The sequence below is a fragment of the Oreochromis niloticus genome, linkage group LG9 (assembly GCF_001858045.2).
Source record: "Oreochromis niloticus isolate F11D_XX linkage group LG9, O_niloticus_UMD_NMBU, whole genome shotgun sequence".
NCBI classification, from domain to species: Eukaryota; Metazoa; Chordata; class Actinopteri; order Cichliformes; family Cichlidae; genus Oreochromis; species Oreochromis niloticus.
Genome location: NC_031974.2, coordinates 31,710,992 through 31,735,145, shown reverse-complemented (window position 1 = coordinate 31,735,145; position 24,154 = coordinate 31,710,992). Strand labels below are relative to the sequence as shown.

Genomic DNA, 24,154 nt, shown 5'->3' with positions numbered 1-24,154 from the left:
TGTCTGCCAGCCTGGATTTTTCTAGCTTCGCCCTGCTACGAAGCGTATGTGCCTGTACAAAGGCCGTTCAGCCTCGGGATTTACACTCGGCTCGACACGGATATGTGAAGAATGAAGGGAGCCTGCAGCGAAACGGAGAGCCAACCTCTGACTGAGTGCCCGTTTACTCAGTCTGACCACCTGTTGAAGGTAACGTGCTAACATGGCTAACGCTAGCATCACCCCACGTAGCCCCGTTATTTTAAGGTCATTTTAGCTTATGAAAATTTTACGTCGCAGCTGTACGAGCTAGCTACGTGTTTTGTAAGCTGCTGTGCTCTTCACAAATAAAGCTGGAAGCAGCTCAGACTGTTAGAACCAGCATTGAGGCCTGTTACATTTATACAATGTTAGGGCAATGGCTGCAACCTACAGCCTTTAAACTAGCGATTAAAATGCTGACAGTAAACTCGTCAGTCCAGATGTTACCACATTACTTTGTGATACTTAGAGTTAAAACAACTGAGACAGGCTGATTAAAATAACAGCTGTCAGTTCTCTCATTCCTTATATCAAGACTGGAGATCACACTACTGATTTCAGTTCATTTAATATGTGAGTGCACAGATTCATGCTCAACTGGACATAAATGATGATCAAAGGTTGTATATATGATGAATTCATCAAATCCCAGCCTCTAAGCATTCACTGAACCTACAGTATCTACACCTGTGTGGCAAATGTGTGGTAAAGATACAGATAATGAAGTTTAATTATTAATACAATATACATCATGAAAAACAAAAGCTGAAATTGATTCAGTTTAGTACTTTTCTCTGTATGCTCTGTGATTATAAATGCCTTAAATTCTGTGATATATACTGTAAATGAGTTTCACAGAGGTCTTAAAGTACTTAAATCACTGCTGATAGTCTGGTTGTTTATATTTTCATGTTTTTGTGTCTGTAGGGCTATTTGATGACGATTTGGACTCCTCTGGGAGATGAGGGCACACCCACATCTGTTCCATACTGCAGCCATTGATGGTGTTACAGCTCTGAGTCAGCTTTGGGCCATCAGATGCACACACTGGAAAACCAGCACCTGGACTTCATGCAGGAGAGATGACCTCAGTGATGTAGGTTCATGAGCGAGTTCAAACATTTCTGGCCTCTTAACACTTAGATTTCTTAATCTTAAAAGTGAATGCATTTAAAGCAGGAACTGCACACCTAGCCAGCAGAAGTTTGGCAGCATGAGTACTGTAAAGTTTTGTAGGGCCCTTGTTAAAAATTCCACAAGCACCACACCACATTTGTCATGTACAGTTCCATTTTGTACAGAACATTGTTGAAATTATAAACTATATATCCTAGTTATCCACTTGTCAGTAATTTTTGAGTAAATGGATGTCACTGATAAATCAGTGGTGATTCACCTGCAAATGTTTTTAACAAACTTTGTTTTTTGTAGAATTCATCAGCAGCTGTGAAGAGATGTATTTGAATATCTTCTGGTTCCACTTTTCTTAACCTGGAAGCTGAGGATGGCTGATTCCTGACAAGGACACACACCTCAGCGCTTATCATGGGTGTTACATCCTCTGTGCCGCAATTCCAGAGAAAACGAGAGAGCAACGACCACTCATTAAGACCAGCCAGAAATCTGTCCCTTTCTGGCAGCTGTGGAAACTTCCAATAAGAAAGTTTGCATTCTTAGAACAATGCTGGGTCATGTGTGATGTGTCATTATATGAGGATATTACATTTTGACTTGATTCTGCTCAATTAAGTGTTTTGTTCGTTGATCCAATATGGCAGCTTTTTATTGTGCTCCAAGTTAAAACTCATTGTCCTCATGAGCACAGCATCTAACAACTCTCCTTAAAAAAGTCGATTGACTTTAACTGGACACAATGGTTTCCAGTGGGAGATACATTCATCACTCATCCGTGACACTGGAGAAGTCACCTGAGTGAGTGATAAAACAATTTTCCATGGAAAATCCAGAAGAACTAAACTTTGTTGTTGTTTCTTTGGGCTCAATTTCAGCTCTAGCAGCATCTCTCAGAAGAAAACAGTTTTGCAAATAATCAGATAAAAAGATTGTTGAACTAGGTGGTATTCTCTGGAGTTTAAGACCAACACTGAACTCAAACAGTGAATTGACATTAGACTGGAATTCATAAGATGAATAGAAATACTGCTGAAGCTGAATGATTCATTCATGTATATATATGACTTTTTTTTCCCCCCAATTCACCAGGTCTGTAAAGTTCAGTATGACTGTGGTACATGATACAAAAGAATAAATACAGAAGAATAAAAACTTTGTGAATAACTTTACTCTTCTTAAAAATAACTCATAAAACAAGTAAAAGTACAAATGTGTACAAGTTAGAGACTTCCTCAGTAAGTTTACACTCTTTTGGAGTGATTTTAATTGTGTGTTAAAGAGAAAGAGATTAGGAGGTAAAGTAGAGGATGCAGAGTCCATCATCACTGAGGCCGTCTCTCCTGCATGAAGTCCAGGTGCTGGTTTTCCAGTGTGTGCATCTGATGGCCCAAAGCTGACTCAGAGCCGTAACACCATCCATGGCTGCAGTATGGAACAGATGTGGGTGTGCCCTCATCTCCCAGAGGAGTCCAAATCGTCATCAAACAGCCCTACAGACACAAAAACATGAAAATATAAACAACCAGACTATCAGCAGTGATTTAAGTACTTTAAGACCTCTGTGAAAATCATTTACAGTATATATCACAGAATTTAAGGCATTTATAATCACAGAGCATACAGAGAAAAGTACTAAACTGAATCAATTTCAGCTTTTGTTTTTCATGATGTATATTGTATTAATAATTAAACTTCATTATCTGTATCTTTACCACACATTTGCCACACAGGTGTAGATACTGTAGGTTCAGTGAATGCTTAGAGGCTGGGATTTGATGAATTCATCATATATACAACCTTTGATCATCATTTATGTCCAGTTGAGAATGAATCTGTGCACTCACATATTAAATGAACTGAAATCAGTAGTGTGATCTCCAGTCTTGATATAAGGAATGAGAGAACTGACAGCTGTTATTTTAATCGGCCTGTCTCAGTTGTTTTAACTCTAAGTATCACAAAGTAATGTGGTAACATCTGGACTGACGAGTTTACTGTCAGCATTTTAATCGCTAGTTTAAAGGCTGTAGGTTGCAGCCATTGCTCTAACACTGTATAAATGTAACAGGGCTCAGTGCTGGTTCTAACAGTCTGAGCTGCTTCCAGCTTTATTTGTGAAGAGCACAGCAGCTTACAAAACACGTAGCGAGCTCGTACAGCTGCGACGTAAAACTTTCATAAGATGATCTTAAAATAACGGGGCTACGTGCGGTGATGCTAGCATTAGCCACGTTAGCACCTTACCTTCAACAGGTGGTCAGAATGTGTAGACAGGCACTCAGTCAGAGGTTGGCTCTCCGTTTCGCTGCAGGCTCCCTTCATTCTTCACATATCCGTGTCGAGCCGAGTGTAAATCCCGAGGCTGAACGGCCTTTGTACAAGCACACACGCTTCCTAGCAGGGCGAAGCTATGAGCTAGAAAAATCCAGGCTGGCAGACAGCCTGTGTCTGACCAACCAATCAGAGAGCTCCTTACATCCCACGGTGTGGCTAATTTGAATAGCAGCAGGATTTTTAAAATGAAGTTGTTAATCCAACTGCTAATCCAACTGCTAATCCACATGTTAATCCCTGAGCGAACAGGAAAGGGAAATGGATTTTGAAATGCAGTTTATTAAAGTGGAATTCGAAAAAGGTTTTTGAAATGCAGTTTATTAAAGTGGAATTCGAAAAAGGTTTTTGAAATGCAGTTTATTAAAGTGGAATTCGAAAATGTTTTTTGAAATGCAGTTTATTAAAGTGCAATTCGAAAATGTTTTTTGAAATGCAGTTTATTAAAGTGGAATTCGAAAAAGGTTTTTGAAATGCAGTTTATTAAAGTGGAATTCGAAAAAGGTTTTTGAAATGCAGTTTATTAAAGTGGAATTCGAAAATGTTTTTTGAAATGCAGTTTATTAAAGTGCAATTCGAAAATGTTTTTATTAAAGTGGAATTTGAAAAAGGTTTTTGAAATGCAGTTTATTAAAGTGGAATTCGAAAAAGGTTTTTGAAATGCAGTTTATTAAAGTGGAATTCGAAAATGTTTTTTGAAATGCATTTTATTAAAGTGGACTTCGAAAATGTTTTTTGAAATGCAGTTTATTAAAGTGCAATTCGAAAATGTTTTTATTAAAGTGGAATTCGAAAAAGGATTTTGAAATGCAGTTTATTAAAATTAAGCACCGAATTTTTTATTTCGATGCGCGTGGCTCTTGTGGTCCTCCATACTTATGCACCAACTTGGGACAATCCACAATTCTTTATAAAACTAATTGGCCTGCTGCCAGATTTAAATACGCATCACCTGATTATGGATGGGGATCTGAATCTGGTATTCGATCCCAACCTTGACAGGTCTAAACCACGTCAGTCTACTGGGACCTCCAGATCAGTGTCCGTTCTGAATACATTTCTTCAAAACTATGGCATTTCAGATCCATTGCGTGTCACTGAGCCCTTAGCAAAATGCTATTCCTTCTTCTCCCCCGTGCATCATTCGTATTCCAGGATTGATTATTTTCTTCTGGATAATTTCCTTATCCCAAGGGTCACCATGTGTAAATACCATGCAATTGTAATTTCTGATCATGCACCAGTGCAGGTTGATATCGCATTTCCAAATGTATGTGCAAGGCAGCGGTTCTGGAAATTTGACTCAGCATTAATGTCAGATGAGGAGTTTTGCAAGTTCATTGAACACCACATCGAGCTTTATCTAGAAACAAATAACACTCCAGATGTTTCAAAATCTATAATTTGGGAGTCGCTAAAAGCATATCTGCGGGGCCAAATTATTTCTTTCTCGTCTTATAAGAATAAAAAGCGAAACGAACGGCTTCGAGAGCTGACAGAGCTCATAGCTATCATTGACACACAATATGCTACCTGTCCAACCGCTGACCTATATAAGCAGAAGGTACTGCTGCAGTCTGAATTTGACACTCTCTCAATTAAAGAAACTGAGAAGCTCCTACTTAGATCAAGACATCATATATATGAGCATGGTGAAAAAGCAAGTAGATATCTTTCACATCAGCTTCGTCAATCCACCACAGCTCAATCTATACCCGACATACAGTTAGACTCCGGTCAGGTGGTAACACACCCTGACGGAATTAATGCTGCTTTCAAGCTATTTTATCAGGATCTATATACTTCCCGCACTGATTATTCAGAGGCTGACTTGGATTCCTTCTTGAGGAACATAGATACTCCCACTATTGACCCAGACCAACGTGAGCTACTAGAAAGACCTATTACCTCTGCGGAAATATTGCAGGCAGTTAATTCTTTGCGAAATGGCAAGGCACCGAGCCCAGATGGCTTCTCGTGTGATTTCTATAAACGCTTTGCCGGCAAGATAGTTTCTTTACTGTCTGAGGTTTTTTCAGAAATTCAGGCAACAAGCACGTTGCCTCAAACTCTGTCCCAAGTCACAATCTCTGTAATACTCAAAAAGGACAAGGATCCTCAAAAATGTGGATCCTATCGCCCCATTAGTCTACTGAATGTGGATTATAAGATCCTCACAAAAGCTCTTGCACTTCGTATTGAGAAAGTAGTACCTTCTATTATACATGAAGACCAAACAGGCTTTATAGTGAACCGCTAGTCATATTTCAATATCAGACGGCTGTTAAATATCCTATATTCTGACCATTCAGTTGATCGCCCCGAGATAATAGTCTCACTAGATGCCGAGAAGGCTTTTGACTGTGTGGATTGGCAATATCTGTTCTCTGTTTTGAAAAAATTTGGCTTCGGTTCTAATTTTATTTCATGGATCAGGACTCTGTACTCAGCGCCCCTGTCTTCAGTCCGCACCAATAACACTATTTCAGAATACTTTTCCTTACATAGAGGCTTCCGTCAGGGATGCCCCTTAAGCCCCCTGCTATTCAATCTGTCAATAGAGCCGCTGGCGGCAGCATTGAGAGCGGACCCCAGAATAAGGGGGATTACTAGGGGAAACACTATTCATAAGTGCTCCTTGTATGCAAACGATCTCCTTCTGTATATTACAGATCCAGAGGTATCAATTCCTTCAGCTCTGGACCTCATTGGATCCTTTGGCTGCCTGTCTGGTTACAGATTGAACCTGGCTAAAAGCACACTGTTTCCCATTAACAGTCTGGCGAAAGAGGCTGACTACTCAGCCTTTCAGTTTAGACTGGAACACTCCTCATTCACCTATCTGGGTATTCAAATCACAGACACTTATCAGGATCTTTTTAAACAAAATTTTACCCCTTTATTAGAGAAAACAAAATCAGATTTGGCACGCTGGTCAGTATTACCCATCTCTCTTGCTGGGCGGGTCAACACGATTAAAATGGTAGTCTTGCCTCGATTCATGTACCTCTTCCAGATGATACCCCTTTTTCTTCCTAAAACCTTTTTCACCCAGTTAGACGGACTTATATCATCTTTTATTTGGGATAAAAAAGTTCCAAGAATCCGTAAATCCCTGTTACAGTGTTCCAAGTCGGAAGGTGGCCTGGCCCTACCAAACTTTATGTATTATTACTGGGCTGCCAATATTGTGAAATTATCCACCTGGATGCGGGCTTTTAGGGAGGGCAGAGGGCCGCCTTGGTCCACAATGGAGCTAGACGGTAATCTCACCATATCCCCTGTTGCAATAATGTGTTCAGGTCTACCAGTCAGTCGCAATGTTAATTTTAAAAATCCTGTGGTTAAGAACTCTCTCAATGTCTGGTTTCAGTGTCGACGACATTTCGGGCTGAGGCGGTCACTTGTCTGCTCCCCTATTGTGTCAAACCATCTTTTTTTACCAGCTCTGAGCGATGCAGGGTTCAAGGTTTGGTACAGCAGAGGAATTATCTGTTTCTCTGATCTGTTTGTTAACGGGTCATTTTTATCCTTTGAAACATTATCTACAGATTTTGGAATCCCAAAGACTCACTTCTTTAGATACTTACAAGCGCGTAGCTATGCAGTCAAACACTTCACTTCTTATCCAAGTCTGACTGTCCACTTGAGGATTGTCTGCAATTTCGATCTATTGCTAGAGGCCACATCTCTCAAATATATAGCACATTGCAGCATATAAAGGCAGACTCTGTGTCCAAAGCCAGAAATGCCTGGGAGCTGGACTTAAACCTCCGGATCCCAGACGACCTATGGGATCTTAGTGTTAGCAAGATCCATGAATCCTCAATCTGTATACGGCATTGTATAATACAGTTTAAAATTCTTCACCGGGCGTACTTAACCAAAGCTAAACTAGCTAAAATATACAATACCTCTGATGATAGTTGTCCGAGGTGCAAGCAATCACCCGCCGATATTAGCCATATGTTCTGGACCTGCTCTGATTTGAACCGGTTTTGGGAATTAGTTTTTAAAGCTCTTTCATATGTGTGTGGGAAAACAATTGATCCTAATCCGATGACAGCAGTCTTTGGTGTACTCCCAAACCAACACGGTATAACTTCTTATCAAATGAATGCAGTGGCTTTCTCATCCCTACTGGCACGCAGGCTAATTCTTCTTAAATGGAAGGATTCAGGTCCGCTAGTGTTTATTCAGTGGGTGAGAGAGGTGATGAGGTGCTTGCAGATAGAGCATTTGAGATACAGTTTGAGAGGGTCTCAAAGCAAATACTACAAAACCTGGTCATCCTTTGTTGAATATGTGGAGAAGTTGTCATTTACTGAAGTATGATGTATTACTGCTTTCATCTGTATTTGGGTTTTTTTTTCTATTTCTTTCTTTAAAGCCACCTACTATCTGTTGCAAGCCAAAAAGAACTGCGCACAATGCAGCCCCCCCTTTTATTTATGTATTTATTTTATTTTATTTTAGTTTGTTTTGTTTCTTGGTGGGCTTTGTTTTTTGGGGGTTTTTTTTGTTTTTGTTTTGTTTTTGTTTTTTGTTTTTTTTGCCTTGTTCTCATGGTAGTATTTTATTTTTGTTTGTGCCCATAGATTGTACATTTTCCTGCATCCAACTGGTTTGCCACTGCGTGGCGCAACCGGTTTCACAATGGCAGTGTTTGTAATCGCAATTCCAGTTCGAGTTATATTTTTCTGTACTTTTGTCATATTGTAAAATCATAAATAAAGGTGTCAAAAAAAAAGAGAATTATTGTCTAAAGGCCGAGAAAGATGCCCAATGGATTTACTTTACCAAATGGACCATCCCGACCTTGCTGTATTGGTCCATTTGATTGACCTTTGTTTTTATTGTTTATTTTATTTTATTTTCACTTGCTACACACGGGGCAGACATGACTGGGGGAAAGAAAATGGAGAAAGAAAGAGAGGTAGGGAAAGAAAAACAGCAGGGAAGAGGAACGGTGATAAGGGGCAAAAAACAAAAACAAGCAAAACAAACAGACAGAAAAACCATATATCAATCACCTGGATCACCTGTTGAGAGAAAACAAGCAAAAAAAGAGAGCAATATAATAAACAACATCATCGCAATAATCTATGAGAATACAACAGTAAATAATAAATACTGAATATTATTGTGCAGGACGTAAGATCGACAGCGCACAGTGCTCTTTGAGGTAGGAGCCAAAAAGGGTGTAGTTTGTGTCTGTGAGCAGCCGTGTGTACACCTGTGAGCATGAACGCGCTTGTATTCAAAAGGTTCCTTCATGTAATGATCTGCTAGAGGGTGTGGGGAGCCATAGCCCCGTCCTCCAGGGCATGAAGCAGGTATGGTGGAGATCCAGGCTCCAGACATCCAGAGGCCCTCAGAGCTGTTAGGGACAAAAGAAATATTTTTTAATGTGTATCTGCTCATTAGATTGTTTTATGTACTTTAATAATAAAGGCTTGTAGAGCAAGGCCACCTTTGACTCACAAACTAAGTGCTCAGCCAGAATTGAAAAACAGGAAGTTTTAGTGCACAGGCATATTAATAGATAAGACACAGAAAAGAGGAACTTTCCATATAAGCAATGTTTGAAACTGTGTGACGTGTAAAGTACCAAAATAACACCTATATGAGACACAGTTTATGATTCTAATGTTAGAGCTCTTGCAACTGGCATTTGAGCTGTGCAGGGGTCTCTCTCTCTTCCGGAAGATGATTGAATAAAAAGAAATATAAATGTTTTAACACACTATGAGTCGGTTTTCTCTGTTCTATCATGGGGAAAAAAGGATTGGGGTTTAATATTTGGTGTTTCTGCCCGGTTCGCCATGCAACAGAGAGAACAAATGTGGTCGAAGGTTGGATCTGATATGAGGCGAACAGAAGACCGATCTAAAAAGATTTAAAGGTAGGCACAAACCTGTTCAAATAAGCAAATTTGTGTAAATTGGCTGAATTCTAAATTATCTGTTCGCTGAGTAGATGATCTTAACTATCAAATTGGCTCAGTAGTGGTAAAACTAAATTCTTGAGAATAAAGTAAAACTTTGAAGTAATGAGAAGCTTTGAAGTAAGGATAATGAAACTTTGAGAAAAAGACAGTACTGAGATAAAAGTAACATGAGATGTTATGAGGAAATAAGAGAGAAAAGAGACCAATGTGTGATTAAAGAATAAGAGAATATAAGAGTTACTGGTCAGTTTATGGTTCAATAAGTGTTAGTCACGGAGTTGAAGAACTTCAAGCTTAGTGAAGACGTTTACTAGGTGGTCCAGGGGACCTTACTCAGGTGGCGCTGCTGAGATTTGTGGCCTCAGGAATAGCTATGATCAGAAGATCATTTTGAGATACACTTATTTGTGAGTAAAAAGAGTAATTTCGGACAAGGATGTCTGTACAAAAGGCCCCGTAGTTACGGTTTTATTCTGTTCAGTTGTTCACCTGTAGTTTTTTAGACTGGCCAGTAGAGGTCAACCCACCGCTTTGTATGAGAGAGACTGTGGGCAGGGAGAAACGTGGGCAAGGCACCTGAGCTTTTCTGCTCCAGATTACCGGCAGAGAATTGGTCATTCCGTGAGAAGTGTGCGTTAATGAGCAACGTAAGTTTGTGATGTGTGAGGATGTGATAATAAGATGTGTTTGGGACTGTAACTGAATGTTAGGGGAGAAATGACTATGTTTCTGTCTGTGCCGTTAGCGGGTGCCAAGCTAAGCTAAGCTAAGCTAACTCTCCTGCCGTGTGGCTGGGTATAACTGTGTACTGTGTTAGCTCTCTCAGTGGGTCTATAAGTGAGTCGTGGGTAACATATGGCCTATGGTATTAAAGGGGATGTTAGTTTATTTCCCACCTGTGTTTATGTTGATGTACTCTGGAGTTATTGTTGTGAACACTTTAATAATGTAGTATTTTCTTTCTGTTCCTTCCAGAGACCACACACACACACACACACCACACACATACCCATGCACCTAAACCTGTATGCAATACCTGCTCCTCTGACAATCCCTGTTACCTTCAACTGTGTGAAGTCAATACATGAGTCTGCACTATCCTCGGTGTCTTCATTGTCTCCCTTCTGAATATTCATCCGGGCCTTGAGCAGTGTTCTGGCCGACACTCCAGGGAGTGGTAGCTGCAAATCTGAACCAGCACCTTACAGTCCTCCCAGTCCGAGCTATCTACCCAACAATGTCCGACAGAAAACACCTGGTGCTGTCAGGATGTTTAAGTGACACAGAATTTCAGAAAATCGAGTCAGAAATGGTTTTGTGGCTCTTGGTAAACTGATTTTGAAGGAAAATCAGTGTTTATTGTGCTGAAGTAACAGATCCGGCGCGTTCTGAAGGGAAGAATCAGCTGTACATTTCTGAGTGTGCAGCGTTGTTGATATTAACAGATCCGGCGTGGTCTGAGGAAAAGAAATAAATCTGTGAATAGTTGATACCCCATTCACCAAAAGAGTGAGCTCGGACGAGGAAGTCCGAGAAAAGGACACCTCGAGGTGAGCAAGGTGTTTAACTGACTCAGGATTTCAGAGAATCGAGTCAGCTGTGATCTTGAGTTCTAATGGTAAATTGATTTTAAAGGAAAATCAATGTTTACCATGTTGAAGTAATTCTGAAGATATTACTAGATGTGCTGTGATGCAAGTGAAAAATAAGTTGTGTACATGTGGACACACAATTGTGTTGAGATTGATGGATCGGCTGCGGTCCATCTGATAAGTTAATACTGGGTGCACTGAGACAAGAAACAGTTTTTAAATCTTCACTGGCTGCAGTGATATACATGTGCTGAAGATTACTGGACCCGGCGAGGTCCATTTGATGAAGTTCTTGGGCAGATAAATGACAGAAACAGTTTCTGAATTTTGAGGAGAATTCTGAAGCACTGAGGTTGAAGTTTCTCTGTGCTTGGTGCGCTGTGTGGAGTTATATCAGAGTTATAAGTCCAAAGGTTATGACCTAGAGGTCATTCACTGTGTTTAAAGAAGAACAAGAATTAGAAAAGGATATTTAATGTCATATTTTGTGTAAATTGAGGAAAACTCACCATATATGTTCACCTTTTCATCGTTTGAAGGGACACAGACATTAACACACACACACACAGTTCTTGGGTGTGAGTTACTTCCTCTTTTGATTTTAAACTGCGACACATGTGTTCATTGAACTAGAACTTCAGCAGTGAATGAGACAGGATTTAGATTAGGTCTAGTTCTGGTAAAGTAAAAGACTATATTCAAAGTTTTATGCCCTGGAGGCCAAGAGTTGTGTGTAGAGAAGAACATGACTTAGAAAAGGACATTTAAGGTCACATTTTGTCTAAGATGGGGAGAATTGTCCCATATGTGTTTATTTCTCTTCTCTTTTAAGAGGACATACGCACTTAACTGGGTGTTGTCTACTTCCTCTTTCTGATTCTAAAAAGCATGTTTGATAAAATACTCTTAGGAAAGCGTATTTTGAGTGATTCTAAGTGTGTGAATGTTGTGAGCACTGGATTCGAGTGATTCTGTGTGATTTGTACAAAATAATAAATAAGTAATAATAACACTACGTGGGTTCATAGCAGAGTGCGGGAGAAAGAGGAAGTCTGAGAGAAAAGTGTGTGCGTAGGCAAACTGCAGAGTGTGTGCGTCAAACAGGAAATCTGATTATAGCTTGTGACCTGGTGAGAGACGTTGCAACATGAAAACAGAGGAATTAGAGACTGAATGCCTTAAGAAAAAGTAATAAAATGATATAAATTACATGTTTTAGTGCGTCGATACAGGTGGACTCTCCTCACCCTGAAAACATGACTACAGCGGCAAAAGGATAGATTAACAGAATTGGGATGAGAAACAGGCCAGTCTTTGGCTTAAAAATTTTTTACAGCTTGACCTCTCATTCTGTCCCCACCCTGAGAAGAAGCTTAAAGGACAGTCGATCTCCTGATGAAGACAGAAGACAGACAGAACATCGTGGACTTGAAGAGTTAACAGCAGGCAAAAGACAGTGCAACTGAACCATAACACTGACGACTCCAGCAGCAGCATGAAAGAAAGCACGTGATGCAACATGCACGGTGAACTGCAGGCTGGTAAGAACAGTGTGACATGACTGTTTGAAGGCACTGAATGTGATATTTTGCCAGGCTGGGACTTAACCTAAAAGAAAAGACTGAAAAGATCAACGGAGAAGAAACAGAGGAGCAGAAAAATCTGAGTGGGACTGTGTTGTTGGAGATTTTAAGGCCACACAGGACACTGTGAAGAGAGGGACAGGGACCAGTCAGAGGTCAAGCCCGGACGAGTTCGAGTGAGAGAGTACAGGATATAATTGGATTGAAAATGGAAGCTAAATCATGGAGGTTTAGGATTGTCCACCACATCAAAAAAAAAGGAAAAGAAAAGAGAAAGACCGCGGAAAATAAATACATGAACTAACGATTACATGAATGAATAGAAAACACACATACACAAACTGTTACATGTGAAATTATTTTTGGAAAGAACCAGAAGTGAGACAGCTTGAATCCACAGCTCAGTGAAGAGATGCAAGAATTAAACCTGATTATAAAATACATATGTAATGAAGAAACAGCTTACACTCACTGAACATTAACATGAATACATAAAAATGCAATGAAGAACACGCTTACACTTGTATACATGACATAATTGGTATTTTTGACCGGAAAGAGAGAGAAGCAGGTCGTTTAAGCACTGATGATAATAATGAAAATGTCTCAGTTTTGTTATCTGTAGGTGGAAGCAGACCTGGATCAATTTTCCACATGCAGCGGTCGGAAGAAAGTTATAGGCTAACATTATTGGAAACGTTCAGGCCCAGTTTTTGGTTGAAGTGTTTACAGCGCCATGTGTTACTGAACCTCACAAGCAAGCTCTCACTCCTGGCTGAAGACAAGGAATGCAGCTCCAAAGAGCAATAACATGGATGAGAAAAAGAAATTAAAATCTCAAAAGCTCTTTGCCCGAAAATCAAACTTGCAGCGTAACATCTCACAGTCCATGTCCACACTGGGGACACTGCCTGAGAAGAATTCCTCTCTGAGTGGCAGCCACTCATCTGGTCTCAGTGTCAACTCTCCTGATGTTAAGAAGAAATTCAAATTGGGACACCAACGAACCGGCAGCTCTGACAGCAAGGTGTCTTTGGGTTTTTTCTCCCTGGTGGGCTGCTCCAAGCAGAGCAACAGTGACCTGAACAACCTGTGCATTAACGACAGCCATGTGTACACAGAGGAGACCGAACCCAAGAGTGGATTCGGTCTCGGAAAGAGAACTGCCTGTTTTGGACTGTTGAAGTGAGAGAGGACAGCGGAGCAGGAGGTGAGAACACAGAGGAATGCTGTTATTTAATGTGGGGAATCGAAATTTGGGTTAGCAAATTTGGGAAAGAAAACTGACTGTTTAAGTTGGAAAATTGTGAAGAAGTCTGAAACACTGCCAAAAGAAACATACAAACTCACACACACAAACAGAAAATGCATTAACCTTAGAATTACAAGAGAGATCATGAAGACTAGACAGCATGTTGAGTGTGTGAGTCTGTTTATCATCTTGTCCAAATCACTTAGTGTGTAGTAGTTTTTAGAAAAGAACATTTGGAATTTAGTGATGATGGTGTGCAAATTGTGTGGCTTTTAACAAGATTTTCTGTGTATTGAGCAGGTGAAATTATGTCAGTTGACCTCAGACTGTCAGGATGCTGAAGAACCTGAGGCAACTGAAATATGATGTGGGGTAAATGAACAGAGAGAGTGATTTAAGTCTGATTTCAGACTATGTAAGTATTAGTTAAGCCAAAAGTAAGGCAAAACTTTTGTGGCCCTGAAATTCTAATCCCAACAACATATGGATAGATTAATAAGCAAAATTTTCTGTGTTTAAGATTTTTGAGGTTGTTGTAGTGATGGGTTGATTCTGTCGGTTAGGTTTGGGTTGTCTTGTTTTTTTAATAAAGGGAGTTTTATTAAACATGGACATGTCTAAGGGGGCCCATTATTTTTGTAATAGTGCACTTAGAGAAAACCAGGCAGGTGATTTTGTTTTGTGCTTTGATGAGCTAATAATCAGCTCTCTTTTTTCTCATTTTTGTTCTAAGCAGGCCTGTAATAGTGAATAACAGCGCTGTAAATAATTTCTTGGAGAACAAATATAAGGTGGGCTTTCCAGATTACAACTGGCTGAGGAGAAGGCTACCTGTGGGGACCTGATCAGGTCGTAAGTCCCTGCCCAAAAGGATTGCCGCGAGCCAATCCAGTCCAAAAGCACTAGTTTCCGAGAAAACAAAATAAAACAAATGAATGAGCTCATGTTGCTGAGGGTGGAGAATCTCATTATTTGCGCGGGAGTCTCCACTATCAGCAATACCTGGTGTGAATGCGTGTGAATGAATGTGTGTAAATGGACGGTCACTGGATGGACGATGTGGACTAAAGGTTGGACCGACTGGACACTGAGATAAAGACTGGACTAAGGTTAAACACATGACTGATAACTGTTCTGTTTTAAGTTTTCTTTCTTATAACACAGATCAGATCATAAGTGGGGAAAACTGAGTATGAAATGTGAAGTTCAGGTTAACACACAGGTCTTGTTTCTAGGAAGTTCCAAGGATGCAGGCTCTGGATGGAGCCAGGAGTTCGAAAAGATGTGATATGATGATTAAATTGATTTCATTCCTTAAATACAGGTTTGCAGGGTCGGAGCAGATATACCTGAGAGGAGGATTGCTGAGGTGTTTTGAGAAATGATATGACTAACCTTTTTCTTTTAATTTCCTAAGATCGGGTGAAGCATTTTGAGTTTGTGACACATAAGATGTGTCAAAAGGGGGGATTTAAGGTTTAATTTGAAATGGGTTTTAGGATCATTTTATGACTTTTGGGGTTTTGATAATTTAGGTATGGTAAAACTGAGGCAGAAATTGTTATTTTCATGTTTAAGTTAAAGGATTAAAATGAACTGAATCCTGTGTAGAAGATAAAATGCCGGTGTTCATAAGAAGCTGTACACCAAACTTAAAGGGAAACTGCAGGACACTTTGAATAAAAGATATGCTTTGGGGAAAACTAACGAAGATTTTAGGAGTAGAAAATGTTTTATTTCTTTTTGATTCCTAGAATAAGTGGTTATAATGCAGGCTTACACATACAGATATTACATAGATTTATTTCTAGGGTAGAGGTGAAACACAGTTTGCTTTGTCTTTGTGTAGGAACTGGTGATGCAGAAGTTGTAAAGATAGACATGCAATGAATAAGTTGATAGGAAACATGTCGAGACAGCCATATAGGGCAAATGTGGTATGTGTGTTGAAAAGAGGAAGTAAGTTTTGTACAGGACGTGCTTCAGATGATCAGATGAGAGAAGGAGAGAGCTTCTTAAGAGGGTGTTAAAAGTGTTGCTTACCCAAATGAATAACATTGAAGATTATATATGTAGAAATGATTTTTTTATACACATTGCGATTGTGCTCATGAAGGAGTTGATGCCCAGTCTATTGAAGGTTTTAAGCTTTGTTTGGCGCGATGTCCAGACAATCTATTGTGTAAGTGACTTGGAGCATAGAAGGATAAACCGCATACACGCTTACAAACACATAGAATCCATAAACCTGCCAGGCCAAAGGCCTGAAAGTCATTTAGCTTCTAACTGCATTTTAGTCTACTTGGTAACAGATGACAGGAGATTAGTTAAAGAAGAGCATCCGCCTCAGGGACCATGTAGGCTTGAAACTTATTGCCTTGTATGGAAGGTGTGACAGAAAGAGGAACCTCTCTGTCTAATTTTAGGGGTTTAAGATTGACCATTTGCTGTAACTGATGTATATTATGTTCATTTGTGACGCATGAAGGGGCGTAACCCTGATGAATGAAACCATTCTGAATTGAGCTGTTCGGAGAAGATCTCTGTCTGTTTTTATGCTCAGATGGGGATGGTGTATATCTTACCCTGGGTGTGTTTAAGAAAACTAAAAGTGTTGCTCACACACATGAAGAGCATTGAGATTAAGTAAAGTTAATATAAAGGACAGAGCCCAGAGCATGACATGGTGAAACAACTTTGAATGATTAAAGGAACATTAGATGAACACAGTAGATTAGTGAGCTGTAGCAGAGAGAGGCTTTTTGTTTTCTATCTTTTACAGGAGAAGATTTCAGGACCACAGCGACCACAGGGGTGGCAAGAATCCTGGAAGCCCGAGACCGAACGGAACCAACCAGAGAAAGGGGAAGAACAGAGCACAAAGACACCTAGTTGTTTACATTGCAAAGAAGATCAAAAGCTTGTTAGACACAGGTTATAATGGGAGCATAAAAGTAATGAGAGGGACTTTACGAATAGCTGCAGGATTTATATGTTATGTAAATTGCCCAAACACAGTGCTCTACCTGTTAAAGGGGGCGAAGAAACCAGGCCTAAGTTTTAAAGATGAAACGGGTTAACTTTATAGAGGCTGTTTCCAAAGGTTGAGAAAATAATTTAGGGGAGAAGCTAATTGTATCTGTTTAGACTTTACAGTGTGCACTGAGGGAAGTCAGGAATAGTTTTAAACTGGGATTCTAGTTGAAAAGGGGGTGTAGGAAGTAGATTTAGGACAGCTCACAGCCTGGCGTAAACGCAAGGTGCTGTCACACAGCTTGATTTATTTGTTTGATTTATTTTTATGACAAAATAATAAGGAAACATTGAAAACATACAACCCGTTGAGGGGACAGATAGGGTTGGGCAAGTGAAAGGTTTTGTTTTGTTTAGCATAATCTCTTTTGTTATATTTTAGCTTTTAACATGGAACACGCCTCTCTGGAGCTTCTCTCCTGATGCTACCCCTGGCAAAAACCCTTCTCCATAGAGACTATGTCAGCTCCCAGACAGACAAAAACAAACTAAAAGCCAGCAATAAACATCTTAAACATAAACAATCACAAAGAAAGAACAATACAGAATCCACATGTGAACCAAAGAGTAAAACAGTGAAATGTGGATTACTAAATATTAGGTCTCTCTCCTAAAAGTCTCTGTTATCTCACCCCAGCCGGTCGCAGCAGATGGCTGCCCCTACCTGAGCCTGGTTCTGCCGGAGGTTTCTTCCTGTTAAAAGGGAGTTTTTCCTTCCCATTGTCGCCAAAGTGCTTGCTCATAGGGGGTCATATGATTGTTGGTTTTTTCTCTGTATCTATGAAACGCCTTGAGGCGACTTTTGTTGTGATTTGGCACTATATAAATAAAATTGAATTGGATTGCATTGCAGTAAACTTAATGTGATAAATCAGGAATTATGTTGTGTTTCTTACAAAACACAAAAAGGGGGAGAACTGTCAGGAAATCAATATCCTTAGTATCCTTATTTTCCTATTACATTGTTTTATGTACTTTAATAATGAGGGCTTGTAGAGCAAGGCCACCTTTGACTCACAAACTAAGTGCTCAGCCAGACTGAAAAACAGGAAGTTTTAGTGCACAGGCATATTAATAGATAAGACACAGAAAAGAGGAACTTTCCATATAAGCAATGTTTGAAACTGTGCGACGTGTAAAGTACCAAAATAACACCTATATGAGACACAGTTTATGATTCTAATGTTAGAGCTCTTGCAACTGGCGTTTGAGCTGTGCAGGGGTCTCTCTCTTCCGGAAGATGATTGAATGAAAGAAATATAAATGTTTTAACACACTATGAGTCGGTTTTCTCTGTTCTATCATGGGGACAAAAGGATCGGGGTTTAATACCGCATGTTCTCCTTAAATTGCTGGCTGTCTGAGTGGTGTCCCAGAAACGATGTGGGCTTCATAGATAATTGGCAAACCTTCTGGAGGAAACCTGGTCTTGTTAGGAGAGACGGCATCCATCCCACTTTGGATGGAGCAGCTCTCATTTCTAAAAATATGGACAAATTTATTAAACCCCCCAAAATATGACTATCCAGAGTTGGCACCAGGAAGCAGAGTTGCAGTCTTACACGCCTCTCTGCAGCTTCTCTCCTCCTGCTACCCCCCCAAAAACCCATCTCCATTGAGACTGTGTCAGCTCCCAAACAGACAAAAAACAAACTAAAAACCAGCAATAAACAACTTAAACATAAAAAATCACAAAGAAAGAACAATACAGTATCCACATCTGAACCAAAGAGTAAAACAGTGAAATGTGGATTATTAAATATTAGGTCTCTCTCCTCCAAGTCTCTGTTAGTACATGACTTAATAATTGATCAACAAATCGATTTACTCTGCCTTACAGAAACCTGGTTGCAGCAGGATGAGTATGTTAGTTTAAATGAATCAACACCCCCGAGTCATTCTAACTACCAGAAATCTCGAAGCACAGGCCGAGGGGGCAGTGTGGGAGCAATTTTTCACACCAGTCTATTAATTAACGAAAGACCAAGACAGACTTTTAATTCATTTGAAAGCCTGATGCTTAGCCTCGTCCACCCCAGCTGTAAAACTCAGAAACCAGTCTTACTTGTTATCATATATCGTCCACCTGGGCCTTACACAGAGTTTCTCTCTGATTTCTCAGACTTTTTATCTGATTTAGTGCTCAGCTCAGATAAAATAATTATTGTGGGTGATTTTAACATCCATGTAGATGCTAAAAATGACAGCGTCAACACAGCATTTAATCTGTTATTAGACTCAATTGGCTTCTCTCAAAATGTAAAAGAACCCACCCACCACTTTAATCACACTCTAGATCTTGTTTTAACATATGGAATAGAAACTGAACATTTAACAGTGTTTCCTGAAAACCCTCTGCTGTCTGATCATTTCCTGATAACATTTACATTTAAATAATTGATTACACAGCAGTGGAGAGTAGACTTTATCACAGTAGATGTCTTTCTGAAAGCGTTGTATCTAAGTTGAAGAATATAATCCACCCACTGTTATCATCTTCAATGGCCTGTACCAACATAGAGCAGAGCAGCTACCTGAACGCTACCACAACAGAGGTCGATTATCTTGTTAATAATTTTACCTCCTCACTACGTACGACTCTGGATACTGAAGCTCCTGTGAAAACTAAGGCCTCAAATCAGAAGTACCTGACTCCGTGGTATAATTCTCAAACACGTAGCCTAAAGCAGCTAACTCGTAAGCTGGAGAGGAAATGGCGTGTCACAAATTTAGAGGATCATCATTTAGCCTGGAGAAATAGTTTGTTGCTTTATAAGAAAGCCCTCCACAAAGCCAGAACATCTTACTATTTATCACTGATTGAAGAAAATAAGAACCATCCTAGGTTTATCTTCAGCACTGTAGCCAGGCTGACAAAAAGTCAGAGCTCTATTGAGCCAACCATCCCTTTAACATTAACAAGTAATGACTTCATGAACTTCTTCACAAATAAAATTTTTATCATTAGAGAAAAAATTACCAATAATCATCCCACAGATGTAATATCATCTACAGCTACTTTTAGTTAGTGATGTTTGATTCGTGAACGAATCGTTCAATACTCGAGAATCACTTTAGTGACTCATGAATCATGATTCACAAGCGCAACTGACACACTGACTCATCCCTGTTGCTGTTAGCAAGCTAATTCCATTAGTAGAAATATATCTAGCTTATAAGTAAAATTGTGGGGGAAAGAACAACAGCCAGTTTCTTAACAAAAACATTTCTGCTCTGAACTGGAAGAAAAAACCCTGAGCAGAAGCTCACATCAAGACAATAGCTCCTCGGTTCACAGTAGCATCGCTCAGCTAGCATGCTAACAGCACATTTGAGTTACTCACCCCCTCCCTTGCTGTGCTGAATCATAGCATAAGCGAATCAATCAGGACTCACTAACCCCCTCCCTCCTGGCTCACAGCTCAAACGACTTGAACGAATCACTGACTCGCTCACCCCCTCCCTTGCTGTGCTGAATCATAGCATAAGCGAATCAATCAGGACTCATTAACCCCCTCCCTCCTGGCTCACAGCTCAAACGAGTTGAACGAATCACTGACTCACTCACCCCCTCCCTTCCTGTTACGAATCACTCACTCACTCACTCACCCCCTCCCTCCTGGTTCACAGCTTCTTCTTCTTCTTGGTTGGCAACCAATGTTAAGGCGCTTTACCGCCCCCTGGCTCATAGCTCAGTGGACATTTAGACGAGATATATTTGACACATTTAAGGAAAATACCAATAAAATAAAATAAAAAATAAATAAATGTTCCCTTTAGAATTTTTTTTGCTCTAAAAAAATAGTTGTTTTCTTTTACAATCATTCATCTTAGCAGTAGGATTTACATTAAAAGAGAAACAAATTAAGTTTGAGTGAAAATATACATTTTTGCACTCTCTGGTCAACTGAGTCAGTGACTCAAATCACTCAAGAAATCCGATTCACTTTGGTGAGTGACTCATTAAAACTCGATTCAGTAAAAAGAATCGAATTTACATTCACTACTTTTAGTACCATTGATATTCAGTTAGACTCTTTTTCTCCAATTGATCTTTCTGAGTTAACTTCATTAATTACTTCCTCCAAACCATCAACGTGTCTTTTAGACCCCATTCCTACAAAACTGCTCAAAGAAGTCCTGCCATTAATTAATTCTTCGATCTTAAATATGATCAACCTATCTCTAATAATCGGCTATGTACCACAGGCCTTCAAGCTGGCTGTAGTTAAACGTTTACTTAAAAAGCCATCCCTAGACCCAGCTGTCTTAGCTAATTATAGGCCAATCTCCAACCTTCCTTTCATATCAAAATCCTTGAAAGAGTAGTTGTCAAACAGCTAACTGCTCATCTGCAGAGGAATGGCTTATTTGAAGAGTTTCAGTCAGGTTTCAGAGCTCATCACAGCACAGAAACAGCTTTAGTGAAGGTTACAAATGATCTTCTTATGGCCTCTGACAGTGGACTCATCTCTGTGCTTGTCCTGCTAGACCTTAGTGCAGCGTTCGATACTGTTGACCATAATATCCTATTAGAGCGATTAGAACATGCTGTAGGTATTACAGGTACTGCGCTGCAGTAGTTTGTATCATATCTATCTAATAGACTCCAATTTATACATGTAAATGGAGAGTCCTCTTCACACACTAAGGTCAATTATGGTGTTCCACAGGGTTCAGTGCTAGGACCAATTCTGTTTACATTATACATGCTTCCCTTAGGCAGTATCATTAGAAGATATAGTATACATTTTCACTGCTATGCTGATGACATCCAGTTCTATCTATCCATGAAGCCAGATAACACACACCATCTAGTTAAACTACAGGAATGTCTTAAAGACATAAAGAGCTGGATGGCTGCTAACTTTCTGCTTCTTAATTCAGATAAAACTGAGGTTATTTTGCTCGGCCCTGAAAATCTTAGAAACATGGTATCTAACCAGATTCTTACTCTGGACGGCATTACCTTGGTCTCCAGTAACACTGTGAGGAACCTTGGAGTCACTTTTGACCAAGACATGTCCTTCAACGCACATATTAAACAAATATGTAAGACTGCTTTCTTCCATTTACGCAACATCTCTAAAATTAGAAATATCCTGTCTCAGAGTGACGCTGAAAAACTAGTTCATGCATTTATTACTTCTAGGCTAGACTACTGTAATTCATTATTATGAGGATGTTCTAAAAACTCCCTGAAAAGCCTTCAGCTAATCCAAAATGCTCCAGCAAGAGTACTGACAGGGACTAGAAAGAGAGAGCATATTTGTCCTGTTTTGGCTTCCCTTCATTGGCTTCCTGTTAAATCCAGAATTGAATTCAAAATCCTGCTCCTCACATACAAGGTCTTAAATAATCAGGCCCCATCATATCTTAATGACCTTGTAGTACCATATCACCCTATTAGAGCACTTCAATCTCGCACTGCAGGCCTACTTGTTGTTCCTAGAGTATTTAAAAGTAGAATGGGAGGCAGAGCCTTCAGTTTTCAGGCCCCTCTTCTGTGGAACCAGCTTCCAGTTTGGATTCAGGAGACAGACACTATCTCTACTTTTAAGATTAGGCTTAAAACTTTCCTTTTTGCTAAAGCATATAGTTAGGGCTGGACCAGGTGACCCTGAATCCTCCCTTAGGTATGCTGCAATAGACGTAGGCTGCTGGGGGATTCCCATGATGCATTGAGTTTTCCTTTCCAGTCACCTTTCTCACTCAGTATGTGTTAATAGACCTCTCTGCATTGAATCATACCTTTTATTAATCTCTGTCTCTCTTCCACAGCATGTCTTTATCCTGTTTTCCTTCTCTCACCCCAACCGGTCGCAGCCGATGGCTCCACCCCTCCCTGAGCCTGGTTCTGCCGGAGGTTTCTTCCTGTTAAAAGGGAGTTTTTCCTTCCCACTGTCGCCAAAGTGCTTGCTCATAGGGGGTCATATGATTGTTGGGTTTTTCTCTGTATCTGTTATTATAGAGTATACTGTACAATATAAAGCGCCTTGAGGTGACTTTTGTTGTGATTTGGCGCTATATAAATAAAATTGAATTGAATTGAATTGAACTTAGACATTCACATTACTCACACTGTCATAACATATACATATAGGACCTTGGGGGTGGGCACGCTACACGGCATCCAGAAGACCGTCAGGGTGTACAACCTCACCTCTGTCGCCGTTGCCCACCACTCAATTTTAAATACACGTATACATTGAGTGCTATCGGGAGGGGCTATGTGCTTACCTGCTGCTCTCTGGCAGGTAGCTCCATGCCCTCCTGAGTTTTAAATGCACCTTAGAATACACATGCATCAACACTACATATGAGCGGGCGGAGGGAGGTTTGGAGTCTTCACACACCCCCGTTCTCTGTTGCCTGTTGGGGAGGAGGGCTGGGAGGAGGAGTTGGGCATCTGACTGGGGTCTGGAATGTGGGGCCTCCCTGCTGCTGCGGAGTCAGGGCGGTGTGCTTCTCTCCATCCCAGGGAAGAGGGTAACACGACCTGGGTCTGGGTGCAGTTTCCCCCTCTAGGGGCAAGGGTACCTAGACCTGGGGTATAGAGTGCGCTTGGGGAGTGTGATTGTGTGTACAGTGTCTATATATGTCTGTCTCCACGTTGGGTGAGTGCTGAGTAATTGCATATGAGAGCATGAGGGTGGGAATGGATGTTTGTATCTGTTCTTCTGTGTCTATGTGTCAGGTCGGGTATCAGACGCCACCTCTCTAGGGACATCTCAGGCCCTCCAAGGTATGGAGGCCTATCTCCACCCACCACTCCCCCTGCCAGTGGCAGACGCCCTCAGACATCAGTGCATTGATGGTACTTGGTGTCCGGGGATGGGCATTCAGATACGCACTGGCTCACTCCTGGTGGCTGCTTGTCGGGGCCTGGAGCCTGGGGCTCGCTCGGGCCCCCTCCGGGGGTGGGGTACCTTCGGCCTCTGGGCCTGGGGCTTGGTCACTCTGGCACAGCTGGCTGCCGGCAGAGCTCACAGGCACGTCACTCCAACTTCACTCCAGCAGCTGCCCCCCCCGGCTTCTGCTCCGCAGCTGCTGAGTGACCCCTCATCTGGGGCTCTCCTCAGCTCTTTCCGGGAGAGTGGCACGGTTGGCCCTCCGTTGGTCTTCCTTGGTCTCTTGTGCTCTATTAAACCCCGATCCTTTTGTCCCCATGATAGAACAGAGAAAACCGACTCATAGTGTGTTAAAACATTTATATTTCTTTTATTCAGTCATCTTCCGGAAGAGAGAGACCCCTGCA

General features: G+C 40.7%; 1 long non-coding RNA gene across 1 annotated transcript; it reads left to right on the top strand.

Annotated features, from left to right (window-relative positions):
• The first annotated feature begins 1,061 nt into the window (after nucleotides 1–1,061).
• LOC112847914 (uncharacterized) lies at nucleotides 1,062–2,195 on the top strand. The gene is made up of 2 exons (XR_003221749.1): nucleotides 1,062–1,117; nucleotides 1,453–2,195. It is a non-coding gene; the product is annotated as an uncharacterized LOC112847914 (long non-coding RNA).
• Nucleotides 2,196–24,154: the final 21,959 nt, after the last annotated feature.